The sequence below is a fragment of the Salvelinus alpinus genome, chromosome 3, assembly GCF_045679555.1.
Source record: "Salvelinus alpinus chromosome 3, SLU_Salpinus.1, whole genome shotgun sequence".
In the NCBI taxonomy this organism is placed as follows: domain Eukaryota; kingdom Metazoa; phylum Chordata; class Actinopteri; order Salmoniformes; family Salmonidae; genus Salvelinus; species Salvelinus alpinus.
Genome location: NC_092088.1, coordinates 81,146,301 through 81,167,375, shown reverse-complemented (window position 1 = coordinate 81,167,375; position 21,075 = coordinate 81,146,301). Strand labels below are relative to the sequence as shown.

General features: G+C 41.5%; 1 protein-coding gene across 2 annotated transcripts in view; it reads right to left on the bottom strand.

Annotated features, from left to right (window-relative positions):
* LOC139571437 (centrosomal protein of 170 kDa-like) overlaps window positions 1-20,755 on the bottom strand; it is a 72,393-nt gene extending 51,638 nt beyond the window's left edge. Inside the window, exon 1 of one of the 2 annotated variants that reach the window (XM_071394309.1) lies at window positions 20,545-20,755. The gene's annotated coding sequence lies outside the window, so the exon portion shown is untranslated. The remainder of the gene's footprint in view (window positions 1-20,544) is intronic. The other variant, XM_071394310.1, reaches the window with a different exon arrangement.
* Between the last annotated feature and the right edge of the window lie 320 nt (window positions 20,756-21,075).

Genomic DNA, 21,075 nt, shown 5'->3' with positions numbered 1-21,075 from the left:
AACGCTGAATGAAGCCTATACTGTGATGTGGGACCGGATGGGAGGTGTTTGAGTCAGTGGTCTGGCAATCTGCCATTGCCAGATTGCCAATCCTCATGATATCGCCATGCGTTCCATTACTTATAGAGACTGAAAAGAATTCTCCGGTTGGAACCTTATTGGATATAAATGATAACAACATCCTGAAGATTGATTCTCTACTAAGTTTGACCAGTTTATTCGACTTGTAATATAACTTTTTAAAGTTTTCGTCCGACGTTTGCCTGCATCTGCGCGAGCGTTTGGACACGTGTACTACACATGCTAGCAAAAGTAGCTAATTGGACATAAGTAATGGACATTATCGAACAAAACAACGATTTATTGTGGAACTAGGATTCTTGGCAGTGCATTCTGATGAACATAATCAAAGGTAAGGGAATATTTATGATGTAATTTCGTATTTCTGTTGACTCCAACATGGCGGAGAAATGTTGTTAAATCTGAGCGCCGTCTCAGATTATTGCATGGTGTGCTTTTTACGTAAAGTTTTTTTTAAATCTGACAGCGGTTGCATTAAAAACAAGTGTATCTTTAATTCTGTGTAAAACATGTATCTTTCATCAAAGTTTATGATGAGTATTTCTGTTATTTGACGTGGCTCTCTGCAATTACTCCGGATATTTTGGAGGATTTTCTGAACATGGCGCCAATGTAAACCGAGATTTGTGGATTTAAATATGCACATTATCGAACAAAACATAAATGTATTGTGTAACATGATGTCCTATGAGTGTCATCTGATGAAGATCATCAAAGGTTAGTGATTAATTTTATCTCTATTTCTGCTTTTTGTGACTACTATCTTTTGCTGGGAAAATGGCTGTGTTTTTCTGTGGCTATATACTGAGCTAACATAATTGTTTGGTGTGCTTTCCCCGTAAATCCTTTTTGAAATCAGACATGTTGGCTGGATTCACAACATGTGTAGCTTTAATTTGGTGTCTTTCATGTGTGATTTCATGAAAGATTGATTTTTATAGTAATATATTTGAATTTGGCGCGCTACATTTATTCTGGATTTTGGCCAAGTGGGACGCTACCGTCCCACCTATCCCAGAGAAGTTAAAGACTCAGTGCAGTCAAAAATGTGATTTTCCGGTGTTTTATCTATATTTCTACACTATGAGTTTGGAATAATACTGTGAACTTGTGAACATTATAATAATGCCCTTTTAGTGTAAGAGCTGTTTGAAAACACCGCCTGAAATTTCAGCCTGTTTTTGTGGGAGGGATTTTTGGCCTTCCATGGCGATATGGTTTACCATATGGTAAATTAGTTAATAGACCAATAAGAGAGTTCCAAACCTCTCTGCTAATAACAGCTAATTTTCAGTTTCCCCCTCCCCACTCAGACCACTCCCAGACAGGCCTAGCTAAACTCTTGCTTTTCGCTAAGAAGCCATTTGTGCCTCTTTTTGACTATTTTAATTTAAAACATTCACAGTAACCAGGTTTCTATACAACTTTTTACGCGAGTAAAGTACAGTACATATTCGAAAAAAATTTCACAACAGGCCTGATGGAAACAGCAAATTTGTCAGTTAACTTTTCAAATTTCAACAAAACAAAATACGCTAGACATGGTGGGATCTTTTTGTGTCTTAAAATGAATTATGCGAGAAAATGCAGTGGAATGCAAATATTGATATAATAACCATCATATTGAAGTAGACTTCGATGATATATGTGTTGTGTGGTCCTCCCACGACTCGGGAAGCCATGCAGTTTATTAGGCTACAGATGAAATAAGTTATGATGAACTTCACATGGTGGTGAAAGTGCATGGTGAAGAGCTTGATGCTCCTGTCCAATAAATATTGATGTTCTTATTCTGGTGACATGATGATTGATGTTTTGGCTGCCAACTTACAAATAAAAAAATCGGTCTCTTGTCCATAATAATCTCATCATGTAGGCTATAGCAGCACTGTATCTGGCTATCTGTTCACTAGAGCACACGTGCCAAGACCAGTGGGCACATCAAATATAATTTTATTGGTCGTATACACATATTTAGCAGATGTTATTGCGGGTGTAGCAAAATGCTTGTGTTCCTAGATCCAACAGTGCAGTAATATCTAACGATTCACAACAATAAATGCAAATCTAAAAGTAAAATAATGGAATTAATAAATATAGAAATATTAGGACGATCAATGTCGGAGTCTGGAGTACAAATACATATATACAATACCAGTCAAAAGTTTGGACACACCTACTCATTCAAGGGTTTGTCTTTATTTGTACTATTTTCTACATTATATAATAATAGTGAAAACATCAAAACTATGAAATAACACATGGAATCATGTTGTTACCAAAGAAGTGCTAAACTCTTGATGACAGCTTTGCACACTCCAAAAACCCTTGAATGAGTAGGTGTGTCCAAACTTTTGACTGGTACTTTATATATGTGATGGGATGTATAGACATTATGGACAGTATGTGGATAGAATATGTAGTATATCTGAACAATACGTGGATAGAATAGTATATGTACAGCAATAATTGAATAGGATGGACTTGACTAGAACACAGTATATACATATGAAGTGGGTAAAACAGTATGTAAACATTATTAAAGTGACCAGTGTTCCATGACTAAGTACATAGGGTAGCTGCCTCTAGGGTGCAGGAATGAGCAACCGGATGGTAGCCGACTAGTGACAGTGACTAAGTTCAGGGCAGGGTACTGGGTGGAGACCGGAGAGTGATGGCTATTTAACAGTCTGATGGCCTTGAGATAGAAGCTGTTTTTCAGTCTCTCAGTTCTAGCTTGATGCACCTGTACTGACCTGAACATTGTGTGGCTCGGGTGGCTGAGTTCCTTGATGATCTTCTTGGCCTTCCTTTGACACCGGGTGCAGTAGATGTCCTGAAGGCCAGGCAGTGTGCTCCTGGATTTACAATGGGCTGACCGCACCACCCTCTGACAGGATGCTCTCAATGGTGCATCTGTAAAGGTTTGTGAGGGTCTTAGGGGCCAAGCCAAATTTCATCAGCCATTTCAGAATGTCAGGGATTTGTACGCTGAAGAACTTGAAGCTTTTCACCTTCACCACTGCGGGCCCGTCGATGTGGATAGGTATGTGCTCCCTCTGCTGTCTCCTGAAATCCACAATCACCTCCTTTGTTTTGTTGACGTTGAGGGAGAGGTTATTTACCTGGCACCACTCCGCCAGGGCCCTCACCTCCTCCCTGTAGGCTGTCTCGTCGTTGTTGGTAATCTGGCCTACCACTATTTAGTCTGCAGACTTGATGATTGAGTTCGAGGCGTGCATGGCCAAGCAGTCATGGGTAAACAGGGAGTACAGGAGAGGGCTGAGCACGCACCCTTGTGTGGCCAATGTGTTGAGGATCAGCGTAGCGGAGGTGTTGTTGCCTACCTTCACCACCTGGGGGCGGCCCGTCAGGAAGTCCAAGACCCAGTTGCACAGGGCGGGGTTCAGACCCAGGGCACAAAAATAAATGATGATCTTGGAGGGTACTATGGTGTTGAAGGCTGAGCTGTAGTCAATGAACAGCATTCTTACATAGGTATTCCTCTTGTCCAGATGGGGCAAGTGTCATTGTGCAATGGTGATTGCATTATCTGTGGATCTATTGTGGAGGTATGCAGATTGCAGTGGGTCTAGTGTCAGGTAAGGTAGAGGTGATATGATCCTTAATTAGCCTCTCAAAGCACTTCATGATGACAGAAGTGAGTGATACGGGATGATAGTAATTTAGTTCAGTTACCTTCACTTTCTAGGTTACAGTAACAATAGTGGACATCTTGAAGCAAGTGGGGACAGCAGTTTGGAATAGGGAGAGATTGAATATGTCCGTAAACACTTCCGGCAGCTGGTCTGTGCATTCTCTGAGGACATGGCTTGGGATTGTGTCTGGGCCGACAGCCTTGCAAGGGTTAACACGCTTGAACGTCTTACTCAAGTCGGCCACAGAAAACGAGAGCTCACAGTCCTCGGGAGCGGCCCGTGTTGACGACACTGTGTTATCCTCAAAGTGGGGGAAGAAGGTGTTTAGCTTGTCCGGGAGCAAGACATCGGTGTCCGCGACGTGGATGGTTTTCCCTTTATAGTCTGTGATTGTCTGGAGTCCCTGCCACATACGTCTCATGTCTCAGCCATTGAATTGCGACTCCACTTTGTCTATATACTGATGTTTTGCCTGTTTGATTGCCTTACGGAGGGCATAACTGGCCTGTTTGTATTCAATAATATTCCCAGTCACTTTGCCGTGGTTAAATGCGATGGTTTGCGCTTTCAATTTTGCGCGAATGCTGCCATATATCCACAGTTTTTGGTTTGGATAGGTTTCATTCATCACAGTGGGAACAACATCCCCTATACACTTCCTGATGAACTCAGTCACCGTGTCAGTGTATACGTCAATGTTATTCTTAGAGGAAACCCGGAACATGTCTCAGTCTGCGTGATCAATACAGTCTTGAAGTATGGATTCTGATTGGTTAGACCAGCGTTGAATAGACCTTAACACGAGTACTTTTTGTTTGAGTTTCTGCCTATAGGAAGGGAGGAGCAAAATGGAGTCATGATCTGATTTGCCGAAGTGAGGTTGGGGGAGTGTGAGTACTGCAGGCAATGTATTAATAGTAGCGTTTTCCTCAGATTTGCTTTATTAAAGTCCCCAGCTATAATAAATGCGGCCTCAGGATATGTGAGGGGGAATATACACTGTGATGATAACCAAAGAAAATTCTCTAGGGAGGTAATGCGGTCAACATTTGATTGTGAAGTATTCCATGTTGGGTGAACAAAATTACTTGATTCCTATATGTTACCCCAATCACACCATGAGTAGTTAATCATGAAACATTGATAAAGGAATTTATATGTTTAAAGATAATGATTAAATAATTCCACCCTGAACCTTAACCATTAGGGATTATAGTTTATGTAGCATGTATAAGGAATAATTGAAGTATTAAACATAAGTCCAACTAGGTTCAGAAGAAACCTGGGAGGGAGAGAAATGTGTGTGTATGTGTGTGCCTAAGAAAATACGAGAACAATTAAACTGTGTTTGACCCGACCTGGCTAAAAACTTATGATAGGACAGGGAGTACTTCTCAAGGTTTCCCTCATCTCGGGGGAATGGAACTGTCGGCTGGATAGTGATACACAGTGGTGAGAACTCTGGAGAAGGATACAACTCACCTACTGTTCGTGTGTATGTAAGTGCGTAGGATATCTACTGTTTGTGTGGAAGTATGTGCGTAAGTAAGGAGCAAGGTATAAAATGGATGTCTTTGTATAATGGACTTCGGAGTGCTCTCGTGAATAAACATTTTGACTATTGTAAGCTGGGGACTCTGTCTGTTTCATTTAAACCAGAACCTTACAAATTCTGGTTTGCAGACTGAGTAGATTAATTTAAGTTTATGAACATTGATAACGAAATTCTCATAACAAACATACACCTCCGCCTTTCTTCCTACCGGAGAATAATTTATTCCTATCTACACAATGTATTGAAAAACCAGCTGTCTGTATGCACGAGGACAGTATATCCAGAGAGAGCCATGATTCTGTGAAACAGAATATGTTACAGTCCCTGATATCTCTCTGGAAGGAGATCCTTGCCCTGAGCTCGTCTACTTTATTGTCCAGGGACTGAAGCGAGTAATATACTCGGAAGTGGTGGATGGTGTGCACGCCTCCTGAGTCGGACTAAAAGTCCTCTCCAAATACCTCTTCTCCGCCGGCGGAATCTTGGAGCTGCCTCTGTGATAAGTTAAATCGCCTTGGAAGGTACGAACAAAGGATCCAATTCAGGAAAGTCGTATTCTTGGTCGAAATGCTGGTGAGTTACTGCCTCTCTGATATGCAAAACTTCTTTCCAGCTGTATGTAATAATGTAATAATGTAATAATGTGAGAAATAACATTACAAATAATACTGTAAAGTTGCTTAGAAGCCTGAAACATGGTGGCCATGTCTATCGGCGCCATCTGCAATGACTCATTTATATAACGTAACATTTTTTGTGACAAAAAAATCACTAGAGTTGAAAATGTGATGGAAACCCATTTCACTTGTATTTTGTATTCAGTTCAAGGGAATTTCAACGCAAAAGTTATTTTTATGTGCACTGCGTGCAACAAGTCAATTTGATGGAAACACATTTTGTTTTTATGAAGATTTTTGAATATTCACATTGAAGATCTGTATGGCAACCTAGCTAGTAAGGTACTTAATTGTTACAAATAATTTGATAATAAGATTGTTTTTAAACAGCTGCATTGAACCTTTAACTTCACTAGGGTAGGGGGCACTATTTTCACCTCCGGATGAAAAGCGTGCCCAAAGTAAACTGCCTGCTACTCAGGCCCAGAAGCTAGGACATGCATATAATAGAAAACACTCTAAAGTTTCCAAAACTGTTAAAATAATGTCTGTGAGTATAACAGAACTGATTTCGCAGGCGAAAACCTGGGAAAAATCCATCCAGGAAGTGGGATTCTTTTTATGTTTGTAGTTTTCTATTGAATGCCATAACAGTATCCATTGACTTAAGACTAAAATTGCATTTCCTATGGCTTCCACTAGATGTCAAAAGTCTTTAGAAATTGTTTCAGGTATTCTGAAAAATGAGAGAGTAAGACCACTCTGAATGAGTGGACCCTACAGTGTCCCAGAGGTTTTTCATGCGCACGACCGAGAGGGCGCATTTCTTGTTTACCTTTTATATTGACGTTATACAATAACGTTATTGTCCGGTTGAAATATTATTGATTATTTAGGCTAAAAACAACCTGAGGATTGATTATAAACATTGTTTGACATGTTTCTACGAACTTTACGGATACTATTTGGATTTTTGTCTTTCTGTTGTGACTGCGTTTGAGCCTGTGGATTACTGAACAAAACGCGCAAACAAAACGGAGGTTTTTGGCTATAAAGAGGGACTTTATCGAACAAAACGAACATTTATTGAGTAAATGAGAGTCTTGTGAGTGCAACCATATGAAGATCATCAAAGGTAAGTGTAACTCCTCTACTTGGCTGGTAACTGTTTGTAATGATATGTCTGGTGGGCGCTCTTCTCAGATAGTCGCATGGTATGTTTTCGCCGTAAAGCCTTTTTTAAAATCTGACACCGTGGTTGGATTAACAAGAAGTTAATATTTAAATCGATGTATAACACTTGTATGTTTTCAGAATTTTTATAACGAGTACCCTAGTGAGGTTAACTTCTTGTGGGCCGGTGGCAGTATTCTGTATTTTGGATGACTGACGTGCCCAAAGTAAACTGCCTGTTACTCAAGCCCAGAAGCTAGGATATGCAAATAATTGGTATTATTGGATAGATAACACTCTGAAGTTAATGTCTGTGAGTATAACAGAACTGATATAGCATTTGAAAAACCGAGGAGAAACCATCTGGGATTAATTTTTTTGAGCTTACCACTCATTATAATGGCTGTCTATGGGAATACCAAAGGAATACCTCCCAGATTGCAGTTCCTAGGGCTTTCAGTTGATGTCAACAGTCGTTAGAAAGAGGTTCAGGCTTGTTTTTTTGTTTTTTTTGCTGGAATTTGTAGTTTTTCTAAGTGGCTCCCATTTTGGCTGTAGTGTTGTGGTGCACGTCGGTGAGGGCGCGCACTTCGTTATTTATCTCTGGTAATGAACATACTATTCTCTGTCTGTGTTTTTTTTACATATTAGGGTACCTGAGGATTGATTAGAAATGTTGTTTGACTTGTTTGGACGAAGTTTATTGGTAACCTTTGGGATTCATTTGGATGCATTTTGAACGAGAGCAACCGGTGGATTACTGAATCAAGCGTGCCAACTTTACTGACTTTTTTGGGATATAAAGAAGGACTTTATCGAACAAAAGGGCCATTTGTTATGTAGCTGGGATTGCAAAAAGAGGAAAGGTAAGTGAAAATCTTCAAAGGTAAGTGAATCTTCAAAGGTAAGTGAATAATTGTATCGCTATTTCTGACTTTCTTGACACCTCTGCTTGGTTGGAAAATGTTTGGAATGCTTTTGTATGCAAGGCACTGTCCTCAGATAATCGCATGGTATGCTTTCGCCGTGAAGCCCTTTTGAAATCTGACAAAGCGGCTGGATTAACAAGAAGGTAAGCTTTTAAACGATGTAAAACAATTGTATTTTCATGAATGTTTAATATTATGATTTTGTATTTTGAATTTGGCGCGCTCCAATTTCACCGGATGTTGTTGAATTTGATCCCGATAACGGGGTTTTCGCTCTAATACCCTGACTACACCGCTCGCGTTGCGTGCGCGAGCATTGCAAAAATAAGTTTAGGAATATATGTTATTAAACGAGCGTCTGCGTTGCCAAGGGCTAAAATAGAAGTCATTCCTATTTCTGACGCAGATCGCACTGCAAGTCCTGCCTCTCCCATCTCCTCATTGGTTTATAGAAGCAGGTACCCAAGTGCCATCTCCTCAATAGTTATACCCACGTGGGTGATTGAAAGACTAACTGTTTTGCCGGTTGTCGTGGTAATACTATGAAAATGTAGATGCCAATCACCATATAAGTTAAAAGATGAAAAAGCCTGGAAGGAGGAGACATGACTAGAAACGATTCGGTTGACCATTTTGTGTGTGGATTAATTGTCAGAGTAGAGGACCTCGTGCATTTCAGGTAAAATAACAACTCAATGTTTATATCCCAGGCCAAATTAGCTAGCAACAGCAAGCTAGCTAAATAGGACAAATTAGCTATCAAGTGCAAGCTAACTAGCTAAATTGCCATACATGTTTAATACTTTTCGACCTGTCCCCAAATGAATGTCATTGGTTCAGAGTTTGTTTTGATATTTTAACCTGCGTGTCGTGATCGCTTTTGGTGTAGGGGGACAAAATAAATGTATGCACGATAGCGCACGATAGCGCACGATGGCACACGCGCGCAGCCGGTTTGGGTTCCGTGTAAGAGGTTAACAGCTAATCATACACATTGTGAAATCTTATGAGAGTACCTGGCTCAGTAGAAAATTAGCTTGTCTTGCCTTCAAGGGGCTACTGTTACTGCATGAGAATCTGTTTAAAACACAGAGTAGTTTTTCAAATCACACATGCAGTGTAACAATCTAACTTCCTGTCCAAGAGGATTCAAAGATGAGCGAAGGCCATCCTCAGGAAGCATTGAGCTTACTTCCTGCTTCTCATGCCTTCTCCTCCTCACAAAGCATGCACAGTCACATGTTTGATAGTGGCTTGATGCTGTATTGTTTGTCCTTCATGTTCTAATACTTTAATGTTACCCCTTCCTTGTGTTTTTTGTAATAAATAATAATAATATATTTTTTTAAAGCATGCACAGTCAGCTCAGAACAATCCAACTCTCTGACATGGGGGGGGGGGGGGGGGGGGTGTCTTTCTACCAGCCAAGACAATGAACTCATCCCTTAAAGGAGAAAAATAATTGGAGAAAGCACAAGCGAATCTAGCATAATCAGCTCTTTGGCTAATCCCCTTCTAAGCCATGGCATTACTTTATCTAAATACAACATGACAAATTGTATAAGTAGTATAGTGATCTCATTCCAGCCATTCAAAATCCTTCCCTCCTCTCTAAGCCAATCATATTTCAGGCTCCCTCTGAGAGAAAGTGACAGATATGAATGGAGCGTTCTCTTCCGGGTGTCTCTAATGTGTTCCTCTCCTGTGACCATGGATCCTCCAAGTAGCGCCATGGTCACATGATGCAACAGTCCCTCAGCCTCCTTATCCCATCATAGGCCAGGACTACTGACTCAGACCACCTATCACTGCCAGCTGCACATACACACACACACACACACACACACACACACAAAATAACGCATAGGCAATCTGTGCAAGCACTCCCACATATATCCAAGATGCTGAGGCAGGTGTTTCAGTAAAGGCTGCCATGTAAAATGTGGCCTAGTGTCAACTAAAATGAACTAGATTGTAAAACCTCATAAATGAAATAGCTTGCCTGAACTTCCTATTTGCTTCAGCAGGCCCAAAGCTAATGAGAGCCCTTTACTTTGATACATGGCTGCATCGACAGTCAGAAAGAATAGGGAGGCAAGACAACAGGCCAGGGCAATAAACAACAAAAAGGACTGGATCAACCAGAATAAGACAGAGTAGTAGTCTGGTCCCAGATGACTGCACTATTATTTACAGTCAGGCCAGACCAGACCATACCAGATGAGGCCAGGCCAGACCAGCAAACACAGAGGTATATATCTAACTTTTCACAAAAGGAAAGATCAAACACAAGGATCCTTTCTTTATTAAATGATGTACAGCTAGGCTGCACAGCAATCCCATCTAAATCTGTTTATGTTTTTGGTATGGGAGTGATTACTCATCACTAGCAGGCTACATTTTATATAACCACACAATCAATTGATCTTGTGTATCCATTCCTTGAGGGCACCATGGCCTCAGACAACATCCCTTGCTAATATTAGACCTGATTACAATACCAACAGATAGCGCAGACACTGGCCGTGTCCGAATACCAATACTAGCTTACTACATACTTAAACCGCATACTATGTACTCATTGTTGCATACTATTTAGCATATACCGTTTAGTAAAATGTATGCAGTATGCCACGGCCGCAACGCAGTAGAGGCTCCTGACTGGCTGAGTAGATGGGGCGGGGTCAAGTGAGGGTGGATCGTTCCAAATTCAACAGAAATGCATCGCATTAGCCAGCCTGATAATAGTTGTTTTCAATTCAATACATTTCTCTAAACTGGTTATAGGCAGACTATCACATTGGACCCAATAGAGTTATAGCCCTACTCGTGCTGGTTATAGGCAGACTATCACATTGGACCCAATGGAGTTATAAGCCTACTCAGGCTGGTTATAGGCAGACTATCACATTGGACCCAATGGAGTTATAAGCCTACTCAGGCTGGTTATAGGCAGACTATCACATTGGACCCAATGGAGTTATAGGCCTACTCAGGCTGGTTATAGGCAGACTATCACCATTGGACCCAATGGAGTTATAAGCCTACTCAGGCTGGTTATAGGCAGACTATCACATTGGACCCAATGGAGTTATAGGCCTACTCAGGCTGGTTATAGGCAGACTATCACATTGGACCCAATGGAGTTATAAGCCTACTCAGGCTGGTTATAGGCAGACTATCACCATTGGACCCAATGGAGTTATAAGCCTACTCAGGCTGGTTATAGGCAGACTATCACATTGGACCCAATGGAGTTATAGGCCTACTCAGGCTGGTTATAGGCAGACTATCACCATTGGACCCAATGGAGTTATAAGCCTACTCAGGCTGGTTATAGGCAGACTATCACCATTGGACCCAATGGAGTTATAAGCCTACTCAGGCTGGTTATAGGCAGACTATCACCATTGGACCCAATGGAGTTATAAGCCTACTCAGGCTGGTTATAGGCAGACTATCACCATTGGACCTATACTGTAGTAGACCATATAGCACATCTATCCTATTTAAAAAGGACTGACGACAGAAACAGATCATTTGGGTCCATTTCAACATATTTATCAGTGAAACCAAAGTTCTGTAACATATACAGTGGGGAGAACAAGTATTTGATACACTGCCGATTTTGCAGGTTTTCCTACTTACAAAGCATGTAGAGGTCTGTCATTTATATCATAGGTACACTTCAACTGTGAGAGACGGAATCTAAAACAAAAATCCAGAAAATCACATTGTATGATTTTTAAGTAATTAATTTGCATTTTATTGCATGACATAAGTATTTGATCACCTACCAACCAGTAAGAATTCCGGCTCTCACAGACCTGTTAGTTTTTCTTTAAGAAGCCCTCCTGTTCTCCACTCATTACCTGTATTAACTGCACCTGTTTGAACTCGTTACCTGTATAAAAGACACCTGTCCACACACTCAATCAAACAGACTCCAACCTCTCCACAATGGCCAAGACCAGAGAGCTGTGTAAGGACATCAGGGATAAATTGTAGACCTGTACAAGGCTGGGATGGGCTACAGGACAATAGCCAAGCAGCTTGGTGAGAAGGCAACAACTGTTGGCACAATTATTAGAAAATGGAAGAAGTTCAAGATGACGGTCAATCACCCTCGGTCTGGGGCTCCATGCAAGATCTCACCTCGTGGGGCATCAATGATCATGAGGAATGTGAGGGATCAGCCCAGAACTACACGGCAGGACCTGGTCAATGACCTGAAGAGAGCTGGGACCACAGTCTCAAAGAAAACCATTAGTAACACACTACGCCGTCATGGATTAAAATCCTGCAGCGCACGCAAGGTCCCCCTGCTCAAGCCAGCGCATGTCCAGGCCCGTCTGAAGTTTGCCAATGACCATCTGGATGATCCAGAGGAGGAATGGGAGAAGGTCATGTGGTCTGATGAGACAAAAATAGAGCTTTTTGCTCTAAACTCCACTCGCCGTGTTTGGAGGAATAGAAGGATGAGTACAACCCCAAGAACACCATCCCAACCGTGAAGCATGGAGGTGGAAACATCATTCTTTGGGGATGCTTTTCTGCAAAGGGGACAGGACGACTGCACCGTATTGAGGGGAGGATGGATGGGGCCATGTATCGCGAGATCTTGACCAACAACCTCCTTCCCTCAGTAAGAGCATTGAAGATGGGTCGTGGCTGGGTCTTCCAGCATGACAACGACCCGAAACACACAGCCAGGGCAACTAAGGAGTGGCTCCGTAAGAAGCATCTCAAGGTCCTGGAGTGGCCTAGCCAGTCTCCAGACCTGAACCCAATAGAAAATCTTTGGAGGGAGCCGAAAGTCCGTATTGCCCAGCGACAGCCCCGTAAACCTGAAGGATCTGGAGAAGGTCTGTATGGAGGAGTGGGCCAAAATCCCTGCTGCAGTGTGTGCAAACCTGGTCAAGAACTACAGGAAACGTATGATCTCTGTAATTGCAAACAAAGGTTTCTGTACCAAATATTCAGTTCTGCTTTTCTGATGTATCAAATACTTATGTCATGCAATAAAATGCAAATTAATTACTTAAAAATCATACAATGTGATTTTCTGGATTTTTGTTTTAGATTCCGTCTCTCACAGTTGAAGTGTACCTATGATAAAAATTACAGACCTCTACATGCTTTGTAAGTAGGAAAACCTGCAAAATTGTCAGTGTATCAAATACTTGTTCTCCCCACTGTATAAATTAAATCAAATAGCCTAGTACACACACAGAAACTTTTCAAATGTTCAAATCAAAAGGCTATAGCACAGAAAAATGTAGACAGTCAGGTGTGTCGCAAATTCAGAACCGCTGGACAGCAACATAATAAACTAAAGCACTGTTCATTGGGAACAAGGTCAGAATGACTGCTAAGGCTTGATCCATAAATGTAATAATTAAATAGGTAGCCAAGCCTACAAAACTAAACCAATCCATATGTTAAAAAAACAGTCCTGGGCTGGTTTTCCCAAAAGCATCGTAGCACTAAAATAATCTTAATTCCATTGAAACTAAAAGAACGAAAGATGGTCTTCGTGCTACGATGCTTTTGGGAAACTCAATAACTCAATAACTCAGTCACATCCCGAGTCCCCGGTGCCTACACGTTCAGAAATCAAAAGGTGGTTTAGTATTTTGTTTAAAAGCTCGGGCGAAGGCCAGGAGAACAAGAAACACTTTTCAATGAGAAAACAGAAATCCACTTTGGGTAAAAAATACATTTTAAAAAGGCTTCTGTTTTCTAAAATGTAGCCTATGATACAAAACTCGATACTATACAAAAACGGCATAGCCTACATTTGAACACCATCGCTATTTGGCATCTTCCCAATTATGTAGCCTAGTTCTATTGTTTGGCTACTTGAAGAGAACTAGGGCCTATCACTCGCAGCCCACCTCTTCCAATGCATTGTGGAAAAGTGTGCATCTAATCCTACTAGATGAAGAGCTGAAATTATAAGAATGTCCTGGCATTTAAACCATACTTAAAAGTTTCTATTTTGGTATCATGAGAATGCGTCATGCTCTATTGTGTTGTTTCGCGTTAATTGGTCAATTTTGGGAGCTCATCCCCATATCTAATTGATCAGCTGTTGTCAAAGCCTTAATGAGTATGAAATCCGGGCATTTCAAGTATACTCAATTTTCAAAATGTCACATACTATAAAACATTATTTTTTTGGCGTACTCAAATGGCCTACTATTTAGGTCGCAAGTATGGTCAGTGTCTGGTAATTTGGGGGGAAATGTGACTATGCAATAGGAAGACTTCCAACTAAACTACTGGGCACACATTGAGGGTACAATGGCTTATTCCCAGGGGCGTGTTGCTGCCTCATGCTGACTGTCTGTATGCCTCATGCTGACTGTCTGTATGACTCATGCTGACTGTCTGTATGACTCCTGCTGACTGTCTGTACGACTCATGCTGACTGTCTGTATGACTCATGCTGACTGTCTGTACGACTCATGCTGACTGTCTGTATGGAGACAATTCACTTTGAAGTTTGTAACAGACTACTTTTCCTGTGCTCATACATGAAAAACATATTGATGTGTCACTCACTTACCTAACCACAATGTGCCACTATGCCAACTGCTCACATAGAATAGTATTTGTATTGCCATCCTTTAATCAGCATATCCTTATATGATCTCAGTTAGACTATGGATCCGTAATAACATGGCTTTATTCATAAATGCAATAATTATTATTTGGTGACAGAACAAAATAACTATCACAAAGGACTCAGCACTTACATGGCTGTCTAGGTGAGATACGTCTAGGAGAGATACGTCTAGGAGAGATACGTCTAGGTGAGATACGTCTAGGTGAGATACGTCTAGGTGAGATACGTCTAGGTGAGATACGTCTAGGTGAGATACGTCTAGGTGAGATACGTCTAGGTGAGATACGTCTAGGTGAGATAGGGCTAGGTGAGATAGGGCTAGGTGAGATAGGGCTAGGTGAGATAGGGCTAGGTGAGATAGGGCTAGGTGAGGTACGTCTAGGTGAGGTACGTCTAGGTGAGATAGGGCTAGGTGAGATAGGGCTAGGTGAGGTACGTCTAGGAGAGGTACGTCTAGGAGAGGTACGTCTAGGTGAGGTACGTCTAGGTGAGATAGGTCTAGGTGAGATAGGGCTAGGTGAGATAGGGCTAGGTGAGATAGGGCTAGGTGAGATAGGGCTAGGTGAGATACGTCTAGGAGAGGTACGTCTAGGTGAGATAAGCAATCTCATCCATTTTTGTTTCATTCAAGAGCCCCCAGGATAGGCTAAGATAGGCTGACTACAAAGTTGAACAATAGCTAACAGTCTCCCTTTGTTAGTGAACCATGTTGCTGGGTGCTACAGTATGGGGACAGGAAACCTTATAGGGAGAATTGCTATGGAAAACAAGCTCTACAGACCAACTCTGTTTGACCAAATTAGCTCAAAGAGCCCCTATCTTTTCCTTGTAGACAGCACATAGACAGCACATAGACAGCACCTAGACAGCATCCAGACAGCATCCAGACAGCCCCCAGGCAGCACCCACACAGCACCCAGACAGAACCCACACAGCACCCACACAGCACCCAGACAGAGCTTAGACAGCACCCAGACAGCACATAGACATCACCAAGACAGCACCTAGACAGCATCCAGACAGCTCATCTATCACCTGAGCAGCTTGTGAGAAAAACCAAACTGTGCAATAATCCTGCATCTTAAACTGAGCCTGATTGTGATCAGTATGTAAACCCTTATTTAATACACATGCTCGTTGACCTTAATTATCCATATGACCTACATATGGAAATACATGCTGGGCGTACTGTATGTTTACTCAGATAGGCTTCACCGTATAGACTGTAATTGATGCCTGTAATACTATTGATATTAAAATGTCTTACAGTACATGTTTTAAGTGCAGCATGGCATAATTGTTTACATTTAAAAATAGCAATGAAAACTTATATTCAAGTGAATCCCGATTGGGCATCCATTCACATCCATTCACATCAAACAATAGATTACAATCCTTTTACAACGTCATTGATAGATGTTCATAGAAATCCCTAATTCAACTGTTTAACATAACATACTGCCTCAAGTAGCGGTAGCCTAGTGAAAAGCAGCATGGAAAAATGACCAGCTAAGGTATATATTATTATTATTATTATTATTAATCATAGTATTATAATAAGCTATATTGATATAGGTCACTGGTGATTTAGCACACATGCAACAATGTCATGATGGATATAATCATAACATTCTCTAGGGATATGGGGAACCTGCACTAATGGTGACCCTACTGGCTGGTGCCAGACATAAGGATGTGGACATCAATAGATGACACTGAATTCATTGGTCACAGGCATGCACCATCTAGGATCTGGTCCATTAGCAGTGAAAGGAGGCTACATTACTCCAGACACAAAAATACATGTTTATTTTAGAAAAACATGATGCATAAGCAGAAAAGTGTATGTTAAGCTCATACAGGTTATTATAGAGCAAGTAAAGCAAATGTTTGATTCAGTAAATACACTGACCACAGCCTGTGAAGCTAAAACATTAGCTCCACCTTGCTCGGCTCTGGCCTTACTAGTGACATTAGCACTTAACTAGGCATTCCAAGTTAACTATGACACCACCTCTAATGTTGTACAGAGATGGCCTTCCTATTTTCACAGGACAATAAAAATAGCCAGGTCACTCACACAGAAACAGAGACTGGCACGTGGAAAGATATCATCCATACTGGCAAAGATAATAGGCCAATGTCACACCCCAAAACGGATGTGAAGTTGATTGCATGTAGTTTGAGACACTTATTCTACATGTGGAAAAAGTGGACGTTATTGTTCTATAACATGGCTGATGAAATAGATGCAACTAGCCTACCCATGGTATAACTACAATTATAAACTGGTGGTTTGAGCCCTGAATGCTGATTGGCTGACAGCCGTGGTATATCAGACTGTATACCACCGGTATGACAAATAATTTATTTTTACTGCTCTAATTCCGGTCTATAATAGCAATAAGGCACCGCGGGTTTGTGGTATATTGCCAATATACCACGACTAAGGGCTGTATCCAGGCACTCCGAGTTGCGTCGTGCGTTAGAACAGCCCTTAGGCGTGATATTGGCCATATACCACACCCCCTTGGGCCTTATTGCTTAATTATCCTTATCCTTGAAAACAAGAGCCCATTATTCTTTCAGGCAATTAACCCATAAACCTCTAGTAAAACAGACCTGGTGGAAGCTTCAGTTATATTCTTAGTGTGTATAACAACACTATTATAACAACACTATTATAACAACACTGAAAAGGGAACTGGCCTCATGGCAGTGTCTAAGGCAGAGTGAAGTAGGAGGGTCTCATGAACAACATAGAAAATGCTGTAGTAAAGTGAACTCATTTCCCAAGCTTCCTCTTGGCTGTTAAGAAACAATGGCAGGGCCGGACAACAAAGTCCTCAAACATAAAAAATGAAGATATTCTTGAAGAAAACAACCTTGGTGTTAACAGGAGGTCATTGAGACTAGACTCCAAAAAGAGCTTCATGAGTGGCATGATGACCTTGATAATATATTACAGTATACTGTATACCTTGTTGTTACCAGGAGGTCATTGAGACTAGACTCCAAAAAGAGCTTCATGAGTGGCATGAGGACCTTGATAATAATTTACAGTATACTCTAAAATTGATGCAGAACTATATTTAAAGTACTCTAACTAAAGCATGGTAAAAATGGGTCAGTACTTAGGCGTAGGCTACTTCAGTGTGCTGCCTGTCCAGTCATCCAATGAGTCGGACACAGCTGCCTACAGCCAGTGGTTACAGTTGGAGGAGTGCTGGCTATGATTATCAGTGGCACAGGTCCAACACTTGAATTCCTGCAGGAGGAGACAACGATTCAAAAGCAGATGGTCACTGTCCCACTCTCAAAGAATACCAGTCTGTTTCACACTGTCCCGCTCTCAAAGAATACCAGTCTGTTTCACACTGTCCCGCTCTCAAAGAATACCAGTCTGTTTCACACTGTCCCGCTCTCAAAGAATACCAGTCTGTTTCACACTGTCCCGCTCTCAAAGAATACCAGTCTGTTTCACACTGTCCCGCTCTCAAAGAATACCAGTCTGTTTCACACTGTCCCGCTCTCAAAGAATACCAGTCTGTTTCACACTGTCCCACTCTCAAAGAATACCAGTCTGTTTCACACTGTCCCGCTCTCAAAGAATACCAGTCTGTTTCACACTGTCCCGCTCTCAAAGAATACCAGTCTGTTTCACACTGTCCCGCTCTCAAAGAATACCAGTCTGTTTCACACTGTCCCGCTCTCAAAGAATACCAGTCTGTTTCACACTGTCCCGCTCTCAAAGAATACCAGTCTGTTTCACACTGTCCCGCTCTCAAAGAATACCAGTCTGTTTCACACTGTCCCGCTCTCAAAGAATACCAGTCTGTTTCACACTGTCCCGCTCTCAAAGAATACCAGTCTGTTTCACACTGTCCCGCTCTCAAAGAATACCAGTCTGTTTCACACTGTCCCGCTCTCAAAGAATACCAGTCTGTTTCACACTGTCCCGCTCTCAAAGAATACCAGTCTGTTTCACACTGTCCCGCTCTCAAAGAATACCAGTCTGTTTCACACTGTCCCGCTCTCAAAGAATACCAGTCTGTTTCACACTGTCCCGCTCTCAAAGAATACCAGTCTGTTTCACACTGTCCCGCTCTCAAAGAATACCAGTCTGTTTCACACTGTCCCGCTCTCAAAGAATACCAGTCTGTTTCACACTGTCCCGCTCTCAAAGAATACCAGTCTGTTTCACACTGTCCCGCTCTCAAAGAATACCAGTCTGTTTCACACTGTCCCGCTCTCAAAGAATACCAGTCTGTTTCACACTGTCCTGCTCTCAAAGAATACCAGTCTGTTTCATAATGTCCCGCTCTCAAAGAATACCAGTCTGTTTCACACTGTCCCGCTCTCAAAGAATACCAGTCTGTTTCACACTGTCCCGCTCTCAAAGAATACCAGTCTGTTTCATAATGTCCCGCTCTCAAAGAATACCAGTCTGTTTCACACTGTCCCGCTCTCAAAGAATACCAGTCTGTTTCACACTGTCCCGCTCTCAAAGAATACCAGTCTGTTTCATAATGTCCCGCTCTCAAAGAATACCAGTCTGTTTCATAATGTCCCGCTCTCAAAGAATACCAGTCTGTTTCATAATGTCCCGCTCTCAAAGAATACCAGTCTGTTTCACACAGACAAATGGCTGTTTAATGCAGGAGCTGTACCAGAAGTTCTGTGTAGCTTTAATAAATCGGTTTAAGGTTCTAGCTATTGTAAGACAATCAATTTGTCTGACTATTGTGTTTCTAAAATGTTTATATAGTATTATTTCACAGACCACCGCCTGCCTGATTCACATTAGTTGATCACTTTTCATGAGCATAATGGACAAAGCAGAATCTCGAGCTTTTCTGATAAAAAATAAGAGAGCTCTAATCGAAACACCCCTCTAATTCATGGGAGTTTGACATTAGGTGACGTCTTGAAAGAGGTTCGAGATTGTCTCATGGAGAGGACTATGCATTCCCAACTAAACCAAAAATATCTAATTATTCAGATGCATTGGCAGCACTTTTTAAGTTGAAGTCTTGTGTGGTGAGAAAACCTATATATTACACAAAGAGAGCCGATGTGAAGTAAACCAGGTCAATGAGGCAAGCTGTCTGGCTTCAAAATAAAGCCCCCCACTACAGAACACACAGGGGCTTCATCTCTGGAAAGAAACGACTGACCGAAAAGAAAGGCAAATACGCAGAAAAATCCTCTGATATTACAAATAGACGAACCAATCAGCTGAAAGCCCCGGCCACTGATTAACTGGGAACAACAGGACATTTCGATTCCCGACCCGTCCAGTACTGCCTAGCCTGAGCATAGCTTGGTTGGCTAAAGCTAAAGGCAAGCATTAGACTATCACATTGTATCAACTAAAGGAAATGTAGCAAATAATCAAACACTACAGTAGCTACAGGTCAGCGTTATCTTCTCAGATACACAGTAGCCGATTACATGGCAAGGGAGATTTGCAACAATTCAGCAAGCCCACAAAAGCTGGAGAAGTGGCCATGCATGCAGCATGACAATACACTGCAACCAGCCTAACCAGTCTCACTACTCTCTCTACATAACGTTAGCCAATAAAACATCAGCCTTTATAGGCTAATCCTTCTGCACAGCTCCATTGTGAATTTTGAGTTGTATAATTTAAGACTTTCATCTGTTATTTCATAAATCACATATATGCCCTGGAATGAAAACGTAGCCAATTGTATCATGGTTCCAGTTACATTGTCAGAAAGTAGGCCTAAAAACAGAAAAGATGGAGTGGGAATTCCAAGAACTGCATTTATTTATTCATTTGTACAGTTGGTTTACTTGGAAGCAATATACCATTCTCTCCAAGACAATCATACAGCTGTGGAAAACGTGTTATTGTCTTGTATTTCTCACTTACCTTTTATTTACTGCTCTATTTCGCTGGCTTTTATGGTGGAGGCTTGCAATATCCAATGGAACTGTACACTGATCTCGGTGCCCAGACCTAGTAGCCTATGTACGTTGGTCTTCTCTCAGTTGCTCAGCAATAACGTTTTTCCTTACAAATAGCAGTTTCCTACATCCTCCACGAGTCGCCAGCGTCTGCAGTTCCAGCTCGACCCGGTGGGCGTGTTTTCCAGATTGATTGGCTAATACAATAAATGCAACTATCAAAAACAAAGATGTTCAACAATTTTGTTACATTCTGCTAATAAATTCAATACATATGTATTAGTGTACATTGTTTTGGCCGAATAAAAGCTATTGTTTGTGATTGTGAAGACTGATCTCGCGATCATTACATTCAGATAGACCTACTAACGCGATATTGTGGTTGTAGTTTTATTTTAAACAGTTCAACAAAAGTTGAGTATCATCTAAAACTACAAGTTCCAAGGCCCATTGCTTGGTTCAAGGAAGTATTTGGAAACCTGCTTGATTCAACGGT